This window comes from Grus americana, chromosome 11 (genome assembly GCF_028858705.1).
Source record: "Grus americana isolate bGruAme1 chromosome 11, bGruAme1.mat, whole genome shotgun sequence".
Classification (NCBI taxonomy): domain Eukaryota; kingdom Metazoa; phylum Chordata; class Aves; order Gruiformes; family Gruidae; genus Grus; species Grus americana.
The window spans coordinates 11,966,918-11,983,273 of record NC_072862.1 but is presented as its reverse complement, the minus strand read 5'-3'; the positions used below and the strand labels follow the sequence as shown (position 1 = coordinate 11,983,273).

The window sequence follows — 16,356 nt, the reverse complement described above, 5'->3', positions numbered from 1 at the left end:
GGAGCCGCGGCACCGCCCGGCACGGCACGGCCCGGCCCCCGGGGCGGCGCCCGGGAGGGCCAGCACATGGGCGAGCCCCCGGGGACGTGCGGGACCCCGCAGCGTGCAAGCCTCTGGAGGTGTGCAGATCCCTGGAGGTGTGCACGCTCCTGGAAGTGTGCAAGCCCCTAGCCGTGTGTAAGCCCCTGGAAGCGTGTAAGCTCCTGGCTATGTACGGGGTCCTGGAGGGGTGCGAGGTCCTGGGGATCAGCAGGTCCCTGGAGGTGTGCAAGTCCCATGCCATCGCTCCTGCCCCACGGCCGCACGCCTGCCCCTTTCCCTGGTGTTATTATGGTCATTACTAATTTTTTATATAAATACCTATATTATTTTCATATATGTATTACACGCATATACACTATAGTTATGCAATGTTCAGCATGGATCAGGATCCGTGTTTAACTCCTGCAGAGGTGAAGCCCAGCTGAGGAAGCTTGCAGGAGTGCCAGCTGCAGCAGCAGTGAGTTCTTCTGCTCAATCAGTGGTTTTTCAAATGCAGTTTTTCATTTTTCAGATCCTTGGGAAGGTGCAGCCCGGGATATCAGAACACAGTCTGTGCACCTTTTTGAGGGCTACATGGGACAGAGCACCATCCCTACTCTCCCACTGAGGGACTGTGGGCCTCAGGACTGCAAATTGCTGTCCTGCAGGAAAAATTAAGTGTTATCCTCATTTGATGATTTTATGGGGGGAAACTGAGGCACAGACAGTCAAACCAAACGTCTGTGGCAGAACCAAGCCACAGTTTCATCTCTTTTCAACTCCAGCCCAGGGCCTTAAACTGGCAAAAAAATCCTCTGCCTGCACTGCTTCAGAATTGCAAGTAACACATCTCACATTTTGGCAAACATAAACCTGTCTCTTCCCAAGAGGACATTCAGCCTCGACACGTCACAGCAGACCCGGCCCAGCAGCAGTGCAGAGGTGACCCCACAGGTGCTGTCTCACCCCGGTGGGTATCACCAAAGGACCCGGGGATGCTCAGGGCTCTGCTCTCATGCAGACCTCACTCTTCCTCTCCACATCATCTCAGTGAATAATGCATAAATACATGCTCATCAAATTCCTAGATACTATATTTATATGAAAACGTCAGGGACAAATTCTGCATTACAGTAACTTCAGTGATGTAAAAAGCATTACATCGGTAAAAACCCTGGCCTTAAATAGTTTTACCCCAATAGATTTTTGGCAAACCTTGTGTTACTGTTTTTCTCTCAATTAAAACCCCTGTTCCTGAGTAGGTAAAGTTTACCTTGATGCAATGCAAAGGGCTTGAGATTTAGATACAGCTAAAATCCCAAGCCCTCAAGACTGAACTTAAATGGAATTTGAATTAATGGCTGTACAGATATGAAATTCCCTTATGATTTTTATTACCATGAAAAAACCCCAAAGTTACAATCTTATTATTATTATGACCTACATATGCATTGGAACACATTAGAGGTTTCTCTAAATTTTGTTTCTCCACATGCAAGAGACAATTTATTTGTTTTTTAGTTATAGTAGTTCCTGACTGTCTCTAAATTGCTGGAGAGGCAGTGAAATCCCATATTTACCTTACAAGGAAATAAAATGGTGGGTGTCCCAGTTCTGCTTCTCAAGTTTCATCCATCCTAGGCCTACAACCTTTCTGCTTTCCTAAAAGTACTACTCAAGGCTGGATGCGCTGCCCACTACACAGCTACAGGACTGTGCCATTAGCTGTTGCTGAAGCTAGCAATATGAAGATGGGATGTTTTCTGTGGGCTCAAAGAGATCCAAACATGTACTACTACCAGAGGAGATGTCCAGCCATCTTCTCCTGTGCTGGCACCAGCTCTTGTGCGGCTGCACACCGCGATGGAGGAGGGATCCGATGCTTTTTCACATCTGAAGAACCCAATAGAGCATCCTACCCATTCGATATACGGCAACAGTGATCACCATGAGGTGAAATGCCATGGAAATAATCAGGTGAGTGTAACTAAGGCTTCTGTATTTCTCCCTGAGAATTCCCTGGAAAAACATAGTAAAAATGCAGGCAGGCAGCACGCAGTGCTTGGAAAGTGAGTCCAGAGCATCTGGGATGAACCCCTGACCTGAGCTTGCTCACGCACTATGTGACAAGTTCTGGATGCACCGAACTTTTTGCATATATCCAGTTACCCTTTGCTGTGCCCATAGGCTCATCTGTGCTGGGAAACTTCAGCAAAGCCCCTGTGCATATGTTCAGCGATTGTGCCTTAGGCATTTCTGAGTGTCCAGCACTCCTGTAGAAATTACTGCCCTGACCAAGCTATTGGACATCAGGCCACCCTGGACAAATATCCAAAGTCCTCTTTTTCTGCCCAGACAAAATTTCTAGACAGAGACAAAGGACATGTCAAAACCAAACAAACAGGATATACGATAGCAAAAGTTCTGAGATCTCACTTCAGCATAAAAAATTTCACTTCTATACCAACCTGTCATTATACAACAGAGAATAATGAGAAAACATGCAAAAGTCACTGTCACTTGGAGCCCCCATCTGGGGTCATCCTTGGGGAAGGATGTCCGCAGCTTCATCCTCTACAGCACTTTATCTGAGCACAGATTTTATCTGAGAAATTCTCTTTCCTGGGATGATCGCGTTGCTGTACCCATGAATCTGCTGTGAGGGCCTCAAACCACAATCCTGGTTTTGTGCTCTGCAAGTGCACTTTGGGCATTAAACCAAAAAATTGAGAATTACAAGCTACAGTGGTAGGTGCCAGGCTCTGGGCAGACTCAGCCACTTCTCCATCCCTCTGTGATACCTGACTGCACTTCTCAAGCTGTGACCCGATTTACTGATTAATTCTTTGGAGCCTTATGACAGTGAAAGCAAATTGACACACATCTAAGTTTGCTAAGTTTGCTAAGGTTTTGGAAACACTACAAGCCCTTTAATAACAGCAGGAGAAACGCCCAGGTGTAGATAAATACGAGGCATTCTGATCACTTTTGGCTGCCAGCTTTTCATGAGAACCAGGAATGACTGTTGAGCTGGGACAGGCTTTTGGGGATGACTTTTGTGCAGTTATGACCAATGCCTCACATCGGCATCCCTCATTTGGTACTACAGCAAGACTGAGCCCCCCGCTCCCTGCTACAAAATATGCGTGTCTTTCCCCCTGCTCTCTCTTTTTTGTGCATCGCTAAGAGATTTCCTTCCCTCTGTTCATCTTTTTGCCAAGTCCTTTTAAAATCTATTATTACTTCTGTCCCTTGGTCCTGCTTGGGGATTTTCCATTCTCTCCTTTGCCACCTTTTGGGAGAGAACTTTGGTCAAACTGGTTCCCCTGCTCACACAACCTTTCTAGCATTCCTACAGCCCACTCAAACATGGGAGCTAATGTAAAATTAAGGCACTTTTCATAGTCTTTTGTCTGACAGCAGGCAGCCAGGAAAGGCAAATAAACCTCGGCATTCAAGCCTTTTAAAAATTTCCTGGAGATAATAGTAGCACTGCATTATAAAGTTAAAAAGAAACCATGGGCTGAAATTGTTCCCAAGTTGTTATGCCACGTAGCGCAGACCCATTAAAGGTGGGAAGGCAGCAAAAGGCTCGGCCGCTCCACACTCAACAGTTTACACCTAAGCATTATTGGCTCTGCCCACGCTTTGCCTTGCCATACTGACTGTATAGAGAATTATTTTCCCTGCCTCAGGTTTTCCCATCTTCTGTATATTTGCTCAGCTTTGTGTTACAAATTACTTCTGGTTTTTGAGGGGACTGGAAGGGAAAGAGTTTGAACTTCACAGGCGGGCGAAAAGAGGGATTGTGCTGTACTGGGTAAGTGCTTTGCTGTCTTTAGAGGTCACCTGTGGCATTTCTGCCCCAGCTCCTGCTATTGCCCATTTACTGCAGCAAGCTATTAGTAATCCGATGAGCCAGCCAGCCACTTGGCAAAACAAGGGTTAGTCAGGCTGAATTGATTACTTGCACATTTCCATGTGATTTACAAATCAAGGCCGCTCTTTTACAATGAGAGAAGCAAAAATAATCAGGCAAAGAAAAAATTAAAAGGAAGTTCAAATTCTATTTTGGGATTTTTTTTGAATTAGCCTTCTGCAGATGGATCCCTTCTGTGTGCTACAAAGCCGATGGCCGTGTCCGGCCGAGGTCCGCTGGGCTGCAGCTTTCAGCACCAGAACAGTTACACAGGCACAGAGGGAACAAAAACCCTGTCAGACTCTCCAGTAATGTTACGTTCACTTTAACTCTGCAGTCCTTGACACTCACAGATAAGGACTGCAAGTTCTCTCAGTACTACAGAAATATTGACACAAAGAATATGTTTATCCCTGACTGTGGTCCTGCAGGACAAGGTGGAAACAGCAACAGCAATCTCAGGACTTAATTTCTTTGGCCTTGCAAGGGCATCTGTGCTGCAGGGCCAATGTTTATTGATTTTTTTTTTCTTTCCTTCACTAGTTTGGAAATTATGTGGTCTTTTCAAGTCAGAGTCATAGGTCTAGGGGGAGATAAGTTGGAAAAACTAATTTTAGGATTTTTTTTATGGTAATACCCTTTGGACTATTAAAGACAGTGGGGAGCTGGGGAGAGTTTCTGATTTTCTCCCAAATTTTCTGTTCATTAAGATGCTGAGAGAGAAAACATCAGCTGACTTTCTGGCTGGTATTTCTTTAGGCCATCTTTAACCAGGTCCAGCTCCAAGCTCGAGTTTCCATGCATAACCCCTGCATTTTAATCTATTGGCAAGAGCACCCACGAGCAGAGCTGCACCTGCTAAGGTTACGAATGTCTGAGGGAATCAGACCACCTTCTGCAGGGATTTGGGTTTGCTGAATGTGTGACAGACAAGTTGTCCCATCACTGCCTCCCCTGGCTTGATGGTGAGATGAAGCAGAAGAGCTGGGGCTCAGCTGTTTAAACCCTGGTCCTGAAGCTGCGCAGAAGCCGATGTCTTCAGCGTGACACATGAGGCTCATTGCACGAGGATCAAGAGCAAGAGGAGCAGCCTAGTCCAAGCTATCCCTCCTGAAGATGACTCAGGGACAGGCAGGTCTGTAAATGTGACAAAACCCATTGACTCACTTCGAGGAGATTCAGCACCTACCTCTGCTCATCCAAGTTTAGGAAAGCAAAATATACTGGAAGACATACAGGAAAATCTGGGAAATGACGAATGTTGGCTCTAGTTCAGGAGTAGATCTGCAATAAACTGTATTCCCCTGCCCTCTCCTGGAAGGAATACGCCAGAGCTGGGGGTGTTTGTGCAAGATCCTTGTGCCGAGCACTCCAGGGAAGTGGCTTAACGTGGTGACAGGAGATGGTGATTTTGAAGACAATGTTTACAGGAATGAACAGCTATGACCATGTGGTGTCCATTGTGCATCACCAACACCACGTCTGCCAGAAACTGGCACACCTCTCAAGAGAATTTGTATGTTTTTAAGGAAGAGCTGCCTGCGTGTCTGGCCATTTGCATTGAATTGGGAAACAGAGAGGATGACCCAACCGATGGAATCCAGAGCCTCTTGCTCACCTTAAATAGTAAACACAGAGCCTACATGTAAACACCAGTAACCTTTGCTCAGGTCATAGTGGAGCATCACCAGGTCAGAAATGCAACACTGCGGCACCAACAGACAGTGCTCCTGGGGGTACTGGTGCAGAATGGGCAAGTGGGACTCTATCATTTGGCCAAGGATATGGTGAGAGCCCAGCAGGGAAGCTGACTCAATCTCTTTGGAGGTTACAGAGTAAAGACAGCTCCAAAGTGCAAAGTCCTCAAAATTGAGAAGATCCAGGTCTGATGATGATCTGGTCCTGAACATTCAGCTGTGATGTTACTGTTAACCTTCCAGACACACAGTTCAGTGAATATGACCTATTTATGTAGATTTACACATGAACATATTAGACATTTTTGCAAAGCTTCCTTCTTCTCTGGAATCACATGAATTACATTCTTCTTTTTTTCTAAACACCAAACATGCAAAGCAATACTAGTCCTGTTCTACAAAGAGGACTGATTAGCAAATTGCTGCTGTTGAGATAATGATGGGAGCAATGAACCACAAAAACCAAGTGTAGAAACTCTACAAATAAGTCTATAGTTCAATAGTTACAGCACAGGACTATGAATCAGGAGCTCTGGAAGGGCAGGACCAACCACATGTGCACTATATAACCTTAAAAGTGTCTCACATGCTTTGAGTTTTCTTTGCAGTTGTATTTCATCAAGCCTTTGTAAACCCAGCAAAGAGGTATGCCAAGATCCTCCAGTATGCTGGGTTGGTGAATCACCTACTTGCAACCGTGGTGCTGCTCAGCACAGGGGAAAATGAGACCATGCATTGTAGACAGGCTGTGAGCAAATGTTGGGGGGGGGGGCATTATCTTTTAAACCTTGGCTAATTGCTCCGTCTTCATGATGGGGGAGTCGCTGAAGACCACAACAGGCACTACGTAATATCTCAACCAGTTTCACAACTGGTTTCTTTCCCTGTAAAAGTCCCGTTTGCTGGGTTTGCAGTATGTTCAGCACAATTCTTTGCCCTCCCCTTCACCCTCTTATCAAAGAGATGAACTTTATTAAAGTAGTTCCAGCCACCTTAAAAAGAGAGAAGGTTCTGGTTTCCTGCTTCAGTACAGGGGTTAAGAACAACATTTCTGTTCATCACAGAAATAAACGTAAAATGAAAGTTGAGTTATATCCCTCTTGTGACTAATGTTCTAGCTTGTTTTCTAAAGTTAATTCTTCATACACTTTTTTTCCCCTCTTGTTCTGTCTTGCATTTGTCCAGACTCCCGTGTTCCTGAGGGACTAATTACCCACTCAGCAGTTACTCTGAAGTCCAGTTGTAATAGTTGGCAAAACTCCGTTCTTCCATGCAAGCTTTCAAAATAATTCCTCAATTTATTTCAAATAGCACCACTCTCTGGAGCTTCTTCCCAATTTGTATTGCCCTGGACTGAGATTTATTTCGCTGCTGTTGTGGGCTGACTGCTTTGCTTGTCACAGGGCAGATATTCTCAGCAGAATAATTAAAAACAAATAAACAAACAAAAAAACTGCAAACAAATTGATTGCTCATTTTAAAAATTATCCATTGTGATGCAGTCTTCTAATTTCTCATCTAATGAATCCTTAGTAGCAATGTAAGCAATGAAGAAGACCTGGATTATTCTTCCTCAAACTACAGATGTGATCATAGCAAGTGTTTTCATTCACCAACCTTGGACTTGTCAGAAAATTTGAGGGAGGTTTAGTTGTACATCCTGTGGTCTAAAGATGCACATTTTCTTATTCTGTTGGTGTTTGGGAGCAAAATATTCACCCCTACTGGTGTCACAAGAAATAACAGAGAGCTAAATTCAGGTTATGGGCATATATTTTTTCCCATAAACACTGCTTGAGAGGAAACCGTGTCCTTTCTCAATTCTGCTACTATTTAACTGTCTTTCCAGCCAGAAATGACTCACCTCATCTCCTTGCTTTTTGATTTCTCCACCTGTTCCCTAACGATAATAATGTTGACATTGTACAATACCAAACTGATGCTCATAAAACGCACATCAATTGTCTGGTGAAGAATATGTAGAAAAAAGTTGATGACAAAACCTTTTTTTCAAGATGCCCGAATTGTGCCAATGGCACAGGGAATATGGCAGCTCCTATGAGGAGAAACTGTAATCACTGAATGGGAGAGAACATCGCATCTTATTTAATGATTTCATTCTTCCATAACCTCTACTTAATGACATGCTAATTCGTTTTTTCCTAGAGAAAAGATCTCTCTCAATCACCCAGTATTTGACCAAGTGGACTTGGGATCTGTCTGCCGCAGAGGCACAGCGCAGCAACTGCCCTTGGCTCTAAAGCAGATTTACCCCAATGCTTGGCCAACATTTTTAGATCTGAACTTTTTTTTTTTCTTTCCCTTCCTTAAGCTTGCATTTAATCATGATCATCTTCTGAGCTAATGCAGGCAGCAGGGCTTCTCTAGATAGCACTACGGCTCCTGTCAATCAATAAGTATCAACTCTCTTATTACAGTTAAGCATTGATCATGCAATCTCGTCAGAGTTAGATGAAGTTCACTATTGTAATTCTCTCTGGAATTCTTGTCTAAATATCACAGCCCATAAGGTAAATACTGGCTAATTTCTGCCCTGCAAAGAGCACAGTATTGTCATGCCAGCCCTTCTCACAACCTTGCTAACACGGCCAGTCAAGGAAACTAATTTTGCTTTTACACCCAGAAATAAGATAGTTATCACTATTAGAGAAGACAGAAAGGATGTTGGTTCAGGGATGTCAAGTTTTTCACTTTTAGCATGCAAAAATCAATTATAATCCCAAGTGTAAGCTATTTGCTGACGGGACCCACAGCAACACCAGTACTAACGAGGAGTTTCACCAATGGGCTCAGCAGAGGCTAAAATAATCAATTGCAAACTCTGCATCTTTATCAAAATTGATCCAGTAATTAAATATTTACTTTCAAGACTTGTCTCAGTCCTATTTCCAGCTCAAAATTCCAAATTTTTTAAAGATACCTTACCTCTGCTTATACATGTTAAAAAACAATCTCTCCCATTTTTGTAAACATAGATTTTTTTTTTATACAGTCTTCTACATCTTATAGTCTGCTCACTTAATGAGCCATCAAAAATGGTCCTGCTAACATTACAAATCATCTTTTTTTACTTTCCCCATGGCATTCACCACGTGCAGCAGCGCCCAGGGAGCAGCCACTGCCGAACAGCGCCGAGCTGCCTACGGGAGGAGACGCTGTGCACAGCCACGGCACGCTGGAACTCCTCCTGCTGGATTTACAACTTGGAAAATCCCAGTATTTCCAAAATCAAAACTTGGGAGCTGTTCTTAATCGGTCAGCACCCTTTTAAGAACCTAAGAACTGCCTGGGCATTCATATAAAAATTGAAACCGTCAAACACCTCTTCCTTCCCCCTGACCTGTGTGCAGAGCTGTCAAAATGGGCCGTAGCTTGGGCCAGCGCGCAGCCGACCGAACCAGAAACATCATTTCACCCATCTAGGGCTGGAATCAGCTCGCTGCAAACTGGGTCTGGCAGATGTGAAATGTCAGCAGCCACCTTACCAGCGGGTAGGTCCGGCAAAGGACCGGTGAGACGCAGGCAGCGCTGGTAATGATGCCAAGAGGTCGCAATGAGTAACGAGCTGAGCAGCACAACGGCATTTCACAACTCTCCTGCCGTGCTGTAGCCTCTGGGGAGGGCAGCAGGCTGGGGTGCCTCGGGGTGCCCCAAGGATGCGCCTGTCCCTTCCCTGCAGCACCGGGAAACCTCCCCTATTGCCGCCAGGCGTAGCAGTGTATCTGACACCCTTATTTCACCACGGCTGGTTGGGTACAACCTGAGGCTGCTGCTTTAACTGTCCCAGTCGCCTTCAGCAGACCTCAGCAGCAAGCGTTCAAACTAGCTGCTTATAGATAACGTACTCCTAACCAGCGCCACAGAGATGAGCGCCAAACCACAGCCAGTGATTTACTGGCACCCTCTGTCGTGCTGCCTGCTGCAGCTCTGTGACAAATGACATTTGTTTGTGCCAGCTTGAGTCCCAAGCATGGGAAAGGCTGGGAGTTTGCTGGAGTTTTACCTCAGCCTCTACCCTGCTCACAGGTCAACATCAGAGGATGCTCCTTTTAAAAGCAACTTCCATTTGCTTTCAGTCAGACGTTTCTGGAACAGCAGGAATTTGCAAGGAAGAGCCAGGCATGTAAGCAGATCTCCACCGTGCAAAGCAACACGGACCACCTGTGCTGCCATTTAGTAACGTATTAATTGCGCTGCACGGGTCAAACCGGCAGCAGCCGCACGGCTTCAAGCGCAGCTGCAGCCACTGCAGCGGCACATCGCCAGGCCGGGCTCTGCCGGAGCCGGGAAGAGGTACAATATTGCAACCTTTGACGTCATTCCAGTAGGATCAAGCTCAGACGTCTGTCCTGATCAGAGATTGCGCACGGCCCCCCCAGAGAACAGACACGTTGTGCAATGCCGAAACAGACTTTACTGAGGAAGCGGGCATAACCACGGCTCATAGCAAATCGGCTCAGCACCCCCAGGATCTGGCCTTCAGTGTGTAGAAACAGCAAGAGTTTGACAATGAAATCGGTGCAAGTCTGCTCAAAAAGCTGTTTAATAATTTGCCTTCAGGCAAAAACATTTTAAAAGAGAGGGGGCATCACTGTGCAGCAGCAAAATGATGGGCAAAAGACCTGTTTGCCCTCACGAGTGGGTCTGTTTGCATGGGGTAGAGGAAAGGGTTTGAACAATCCTTCGATTTTTTTCATTTTGTTTGGACACTGCCTAGTACAAATGGGCTTGGGCAAGAGAAATAAAGGCTACAAAAATCCCAGGGCCCCGTAGGTCAGCAAGAGTGCATGGAGATATTTAGGTCTTCTCTGGGGTAAGAGAATCGAGGAAGGTTCATGGGGAAGCCAAAAGACAGTGATGTTTTTGGGGATGATGGGAGGGAGAGAAATCAGAGGATATCATGCAAAAAGGCTCTGAGGCAGCCAAAGGAGCTGGACACAGGCAGGAACAGAGAAATCCCCGAGGGCATCTCGACAGCTCCGCTGGCTGCTTGGGGCAGATGGTTCAATGCTGGACTCAGACATGGGATGAGAACGCTGAGGGCTGGCATTTTTGTTGAGCCCAGAGAAAATGAGCAACGGAGGTGCCACTGGGCTCAACGATGCACCAAAGAATTGAGAGAGATGGAGGCTTTGCAAAAAGGGAATGAGAGTCTGGAACAGGCTGAGCTGCCGGTGGAACTGCGGTCTGCTGGGGCAGAGCCAGACCGTGTCCAGGCGCCCCGGGTGAGGCTCAGCCGCAGCACGGCTCCTCTGGAAACAGGGACGGGAAGGTGGCCCAGTCATCAGAGCCCGATGGGTGAGACAAGTCCTCATAAAAATATGAGCCAGCAGGAAAGCTTCAGCAACCCAGAATAAGAGGCGCAGAAAGGAATAAAAATGCCGAAAAATCACCTTGAGCAGAGGCTCCTGAACCACACTGGAAGACAGCCTTTGCGTGGGACAGGGCCAGCCCAAGGACTTGGCACTTCTCGACTCTCTTTGGGGCCCACTGGGACTCAGACAGGAGACGAAAAATTTTGTCAGCTCAATTACTGCAGCCTCCTCCTCCCTTATCCCCACTTTCAAGAAGAAAACATGCCAGGAGTCGTCTTTGGCTGCCTTCAAGTCCACGTGCCTGCCAAGGAGCCACACGGGCTGCTTCACGGGGCTGTCTTGAGCAGACACACGTTAACGGAGCTGCAGGATTTACCCTCTGAGAAGAGATCAAGCTGTGACCCAGGATGAGCACAGCACAAAGTCCCAGGTCTAACACAGTGTTCATGGAGTAGAAGGTAAATCAGGGGAACTGCTGGAGATTTCATTGGGCTTATCCCAAGGTGATGCTGTATATTCAAACAGGGAAACTTAGAACAACTAGAAGACCCTCATTAGGAACCGGGCTCTATTCCTTCTGCTGTAACAAAACATAGATATATTGTAGTGGTAAAACTCCTTGCTTCACCATTTAAGAGTGCCAAAGGCAGAAGATGGTTTACAAGATGCTAGAAAAAGTATCAAGAAAATAAATAAGAGTCTTTAACTGGTCCTTGAGAATGGTTTAGCTGTAGGCCAGGCTCAGAAAGCACTGAAAGTTCTACAGGAAACTAAATATGAGAATAACAGAAATCCAAATACTCTTATTTTACAAGACCCTTTCCCACAGCCGCCACCGATCTGAACAGCCCTAACAAGCTCCATTAGATTTTATCTGGGAAGCTTAAAAAGCAGGAACTGGCAAAAGGGGCTGGATCTGAAGGACACGCATCAAATTGCCTTCCCTTCAGGGTACAGCCTAGGGAAATTGGGAGCAGTAAATTTTAGCCCACATAACACACCCATGTGGCGGGCCATCGGAGGGGGTACAGCACGGCAAGCATTTTCAGCTTGGTTTCCGTACGCGGATGGTGTCCTGCTGCTATATCGAAAAGGTTCACAGTAAGAGAGAGGCTGCCAATCTGAGCTCAAATTAAAGCTGTTCCAAAAAGAGGTAATTTACCTTGGACATGCTGTTGCTGACTGGGGGAAAAGCCGTGGGCAGGCAGCGAGCAGAGTCGCTGCTGAGCCAGCTAGCGCCCAGGGCCCTGGAGCTGCCAGCGCTGGGACGGCTGCTCCTCCGACACCGGGCTGACCAGTGCGTTTGCCAATATTGCACAACCCCTGGGGAGATGGGGCGAGAAGGGAAACCATTGCAGCGGGCACCTGAATGCAACTGAGCCTTTCAGGAGCAGAAATGGCTCTTGTCCCTATGCCTGACTCAGCCTCCCAGTGTTGCAAAATCCCTGCTCATATCATATGCAGGTGGTAGGGTTTCTAATTTAGAAGCCGCGTTGGAACAAGAACAGAGAAGGCATTCAAGGGTGATGGCTTAACCTGGCACAAGTCTGCATTCAGCAGAGTGAGATTGCTGCCATGCCCAAAGAAACTCCCATCAGAGGCTCTGAGCACCGCTGCCCCCGTTTTCCCCGGGGGCTGGGATACACCGCACATCTCTGGGGCATACAGGTAGGGTTAGCAACCACAAAGAACAACTCAAGAAGCAATCATAAAACCTGCCCCCAGCCCAAATGCAGCAATGCAGATGCTCTCTGCAGACAGCTCGGCTGCAAACACCACGCTGGGGGACTGCAAAGGAATGGCTGTCCCATACCCAGCATGGGGAGGGGGGGGCTGCCCTACAGAGGTGGGGATGGGCTGCAGGAGCTGTAGTAGGAATTTGTCTCCTGTTGGAAGAAAATGGGCAGAGTCTGAACCAGAACCTGGCTGAGAGGGAGAACAGAGCAGGCAGCAGACCACCACAGATACTTGGAGGGCAGTGAAACTGGGGTGGGTGCTGGTAAGGGGAGATGCTGGCAGAACATGGGAGGTAAATATTAGGAAACAAATTTCCATGAACTTCATCTCCTAACCTCTAAATGTCTAAAAACCAGACATCAATCAGTGTGCAAGCCATTCACCTACGGCTGTCAGTAGTCAACAAGACACACCCAGAAGGAAGACAGGCATTGAGAGCTCAGTGCAGTGAGAACTGAGTCAGAAGGAGCATCTTACCTAAGCCACCAGCCTCAGGAGATGCCTGTCTGCGGCTGAGCTGGGGGGAAAGAAGGATTTTCCTACAAGCTGAAGGGACCCATGGGAAACAGGTGTCATTTAGTAACAACAGCATTCACATCTAGGAAGAGAAAGCAGCCAAAAAAAAGCAAAGTTACGTTACTACTAGTATTGGCAGCATCGCTAAGAGAGAAAGCTCAGAGGAAGGAGACCGTGTTTTGGTCAGGGTCCTGGCCACCCAAGAGGGGCTGTAGGACTGTGAGCATTTCAATATGATTAACTCAGCATCACAGGAAAGAAACCTCTGCCCTGTCTTGGGAAAGAGGGTCACCTCTCAGAAATACCCGCTGCCTCCGCCAACAGCAGCTCTCAGGAGCTAATTGCACCTGCGAGCAGTGATGGGGTAAGTGATCTGCAGGTTGTTTTCAGGTGAGAGGCCTTTGAGTTAACAGCAAATATAGGCAGCCGCCTGCTGCGTTAAATGAACTTTATTCCATTTGCAAAACACCATGAGCTCTACACACTGCCTCTCGGCTGTCTGCTGGCCGCATCCGTCGGGTCAAACTGTGTCGGAGGGATCTGACTCACTTCTTGCATCAGACCTGAAAGAAAATGAGTCAGGGATAATCTTAAATATCGCAATCAGCCCCCTAAGCCTCCACAGATCTCCTGCCTAAATTCACCTCTCTCTGGCAATCTCTTTGGAAGCCAAATTTGAGGTTCATTCAGTGCACACAAGGGGTGTGAAATGACAATAGTTATCACTCAAGGAGGCTGGCAAAAGAAAAAGGGGTTACGTGATACGTACCAAGGAAGCATGGAGGAGTTTGCACTGGGGGTTTCTGTCTTTGCTGCTCTTTGTCTGCTGGAAGCCATAGCATGTCGCTTTTAGATGGGAGTGCTGGTGCTCAGGAAAGCATCACAGGACAGATCTCAGCAAGGACTGCCAGAGTCGTGATGGACTTGGTGAGCCCACTGAGGACACGGGATCTGGCCCTGATGGAGATGGGGGAAACTGGGGGCATGGGAACGAAGGAAGTAACAGGAGCCTGGGACTGGCGTGTGAGCGAAGAGGTAGGAAAGGACCGGGGCTTGTAGTTGTGCCTGTGTGCCCTGCCTGTGACAGGGGACCGGAGCAGGGAGGGCAGGAACAGTGGAAGAGCCCCATTACTCAAATGATGCCTTTGCCTCATCTCTTAGGGAGGAATCAGAGACTAGGACAAGACCGAGGAACTGCCAATCTGGAACAGACCAGTGGTGCCTGCAGTCAAGTACCCGGCTTCCAGCAGAGGCCAAATTTGGATGCTTTAGAGGAAAATCTTCGATAGCATCCCAGTTCCAGGAAGAGTGCAATACGTCAAGTGTTTGCTCATGTTGGGATAGCTACAGAACTGTAACAGGGCAGACAGGCTATTTATAAGCATATCAGATGTCAGCTGAGCTCTTTGCACTTTCTATAGATCATACATCAAGTCTAATGAGAAGGAACACAGGCTGAGGGGAACAAATGAGCACAGGGCAGAGAAGAGGTGTCCTCTTAATACAATACATACAGGGAAGAACAGCAGCTGGCCCTGTGCCCAGCACTACTTACAAGGCCTCTGAAAGCTGAGCAAGATCACTTTACTGACAACGCCGTGAGAAGGAAGGGTTGAGGATTCTGGTTGTGATGATGGTTCTGCATTATTAGATGGAGAATTGTTTGCTCCTGAAAAAAAAATGATCCAAACCTATTCATAGATATTTCATTATGCTCTCTTCTAAGGACATGCTGTGCCTAACAAAATAATAAGCCAGCTAAGGGGTTAATTCTTTCTCTCTCCAAACCTACTATAAGAAAGCTAGAATACAGATTTAAGCATAGACAAAAGATGATAGTTGTTCCAATTAATGTTCCAGCTAGCATCTGCTCTTTTTAATTAGTTGAAGTCTGGTTTTGTCTGGAGACAGAACTGCTGAGCCGAAGTGTGCTGGCTTCTTTTCTGCTTAGCCGGCTATTCTGAACTCTCTCGGTCTTTGGAAACTACTTCTCCGTTTCACAGAGGCCAGAGCCTTTTGTGCCTACAGGCCGTGTATACATTTCACTGCAACCAGCTTCAAATCTGTGTTTCCCACTGGAGCAAAAGCTGACACAGATATTTTACAGATGTCCTCTTCCCCCTACAGACACATATCTGTGCATGGCTTCACTTATCAGCAACTCAATTTTCTTCTGCAAACAGGTATTTTTGTAGAGCAGATGCAGGTGGATGGAGAAGGGTTCCCCAGGACCTGTTAACCTTCCTGTTTTGCTCGAAGCTCGATGATCCTTCACCTCACCCTTTGTAACAAGACCTCTGAGGATCTGCGTGTTTCAATTACACACAGATGAATAATTTACAAGCCACGGCTGTTGCAATAAACAAGTCCTTCTGCTCCGTCCAAGCACTCAACGGCTTGTCTTAAATTTCCTTCACTTTGCTAAAACCTCCATGACTTAAGCAGCATTCAAAAACCTTTAAAGGAGAAGCTGATGAGGGAAGAGCAGGGTGGCATATCACAGCAGCAAACAGCACTCACAGCGAGTACTCCTCTTATCTCTGAGCAGGGCATTGACCTGTTGTACAAACTCCAGGTAGGAAAGCCACTGGCAAAGCAACCCCAGATGTAATATTTACCTAAGAGGAGACATTTCAGTGGAAAACAAGCTACAGGATCTGCTGACATCCTGGTGGGGAGAACAGCGGGCATTCACACAGGTGCAGGCAAAGGAATAGGAACGGGATGTGGAAACTTTCTAGCATTTCCAAGTAATAAAGCTGTTGTTGCATGACGAGCAATGTTTGGGCTGTTTGTGATTCCAGCTAAACAGCTACAGGATGTGGATTTGGGGCTTGTCCCACCAAAGACCCACTGCACAGCATCGGCAGAGTCACTTTGCTTCTCTCTGCCTCAGTACTCCATACTTAAAATAGAGGTACAAATAGGAGGATCCTGCAAGGAAACAGCCAGGCTGGCACCAAACATTCCCAAACCGTCGCAGCTGGTCCCAGTAATGCCTCGTTCTCTGGCAAGGGGAAGTGGATCCCATGAGCTACCCTGGGGATATGAGCCACAGTCTTGGATCACAGATAATAGTTCCTTTACAAGCTTCTCTGGAGAAGAAGATAGACAGGACTGAAACAGCTCA

The 16,356-nt window shown here is 46.8% G+C and overlaps 1 long non-coding RNA gene across 1 annotated transcript; it reads left to right on the top strand.

Annotated features, from left to right (window-relative positions):
- Nucleotides 1-10,125: 10,125 nt before the first annotated feature.
- Nucleotides 10,126-16,000, top strand: LOC129211125 (uncharacterized). The gene is made up of 2 exons (XR_008578756.1): nt 10,126-11,431; nt 14,388-16,000. It is a non-coding gene; the product is annotated as an uncharacterized LOC129211125 (long non-coding RNA).
- Nucleotides 16,001-16,356: the final 356 nt, after the last annotated feature.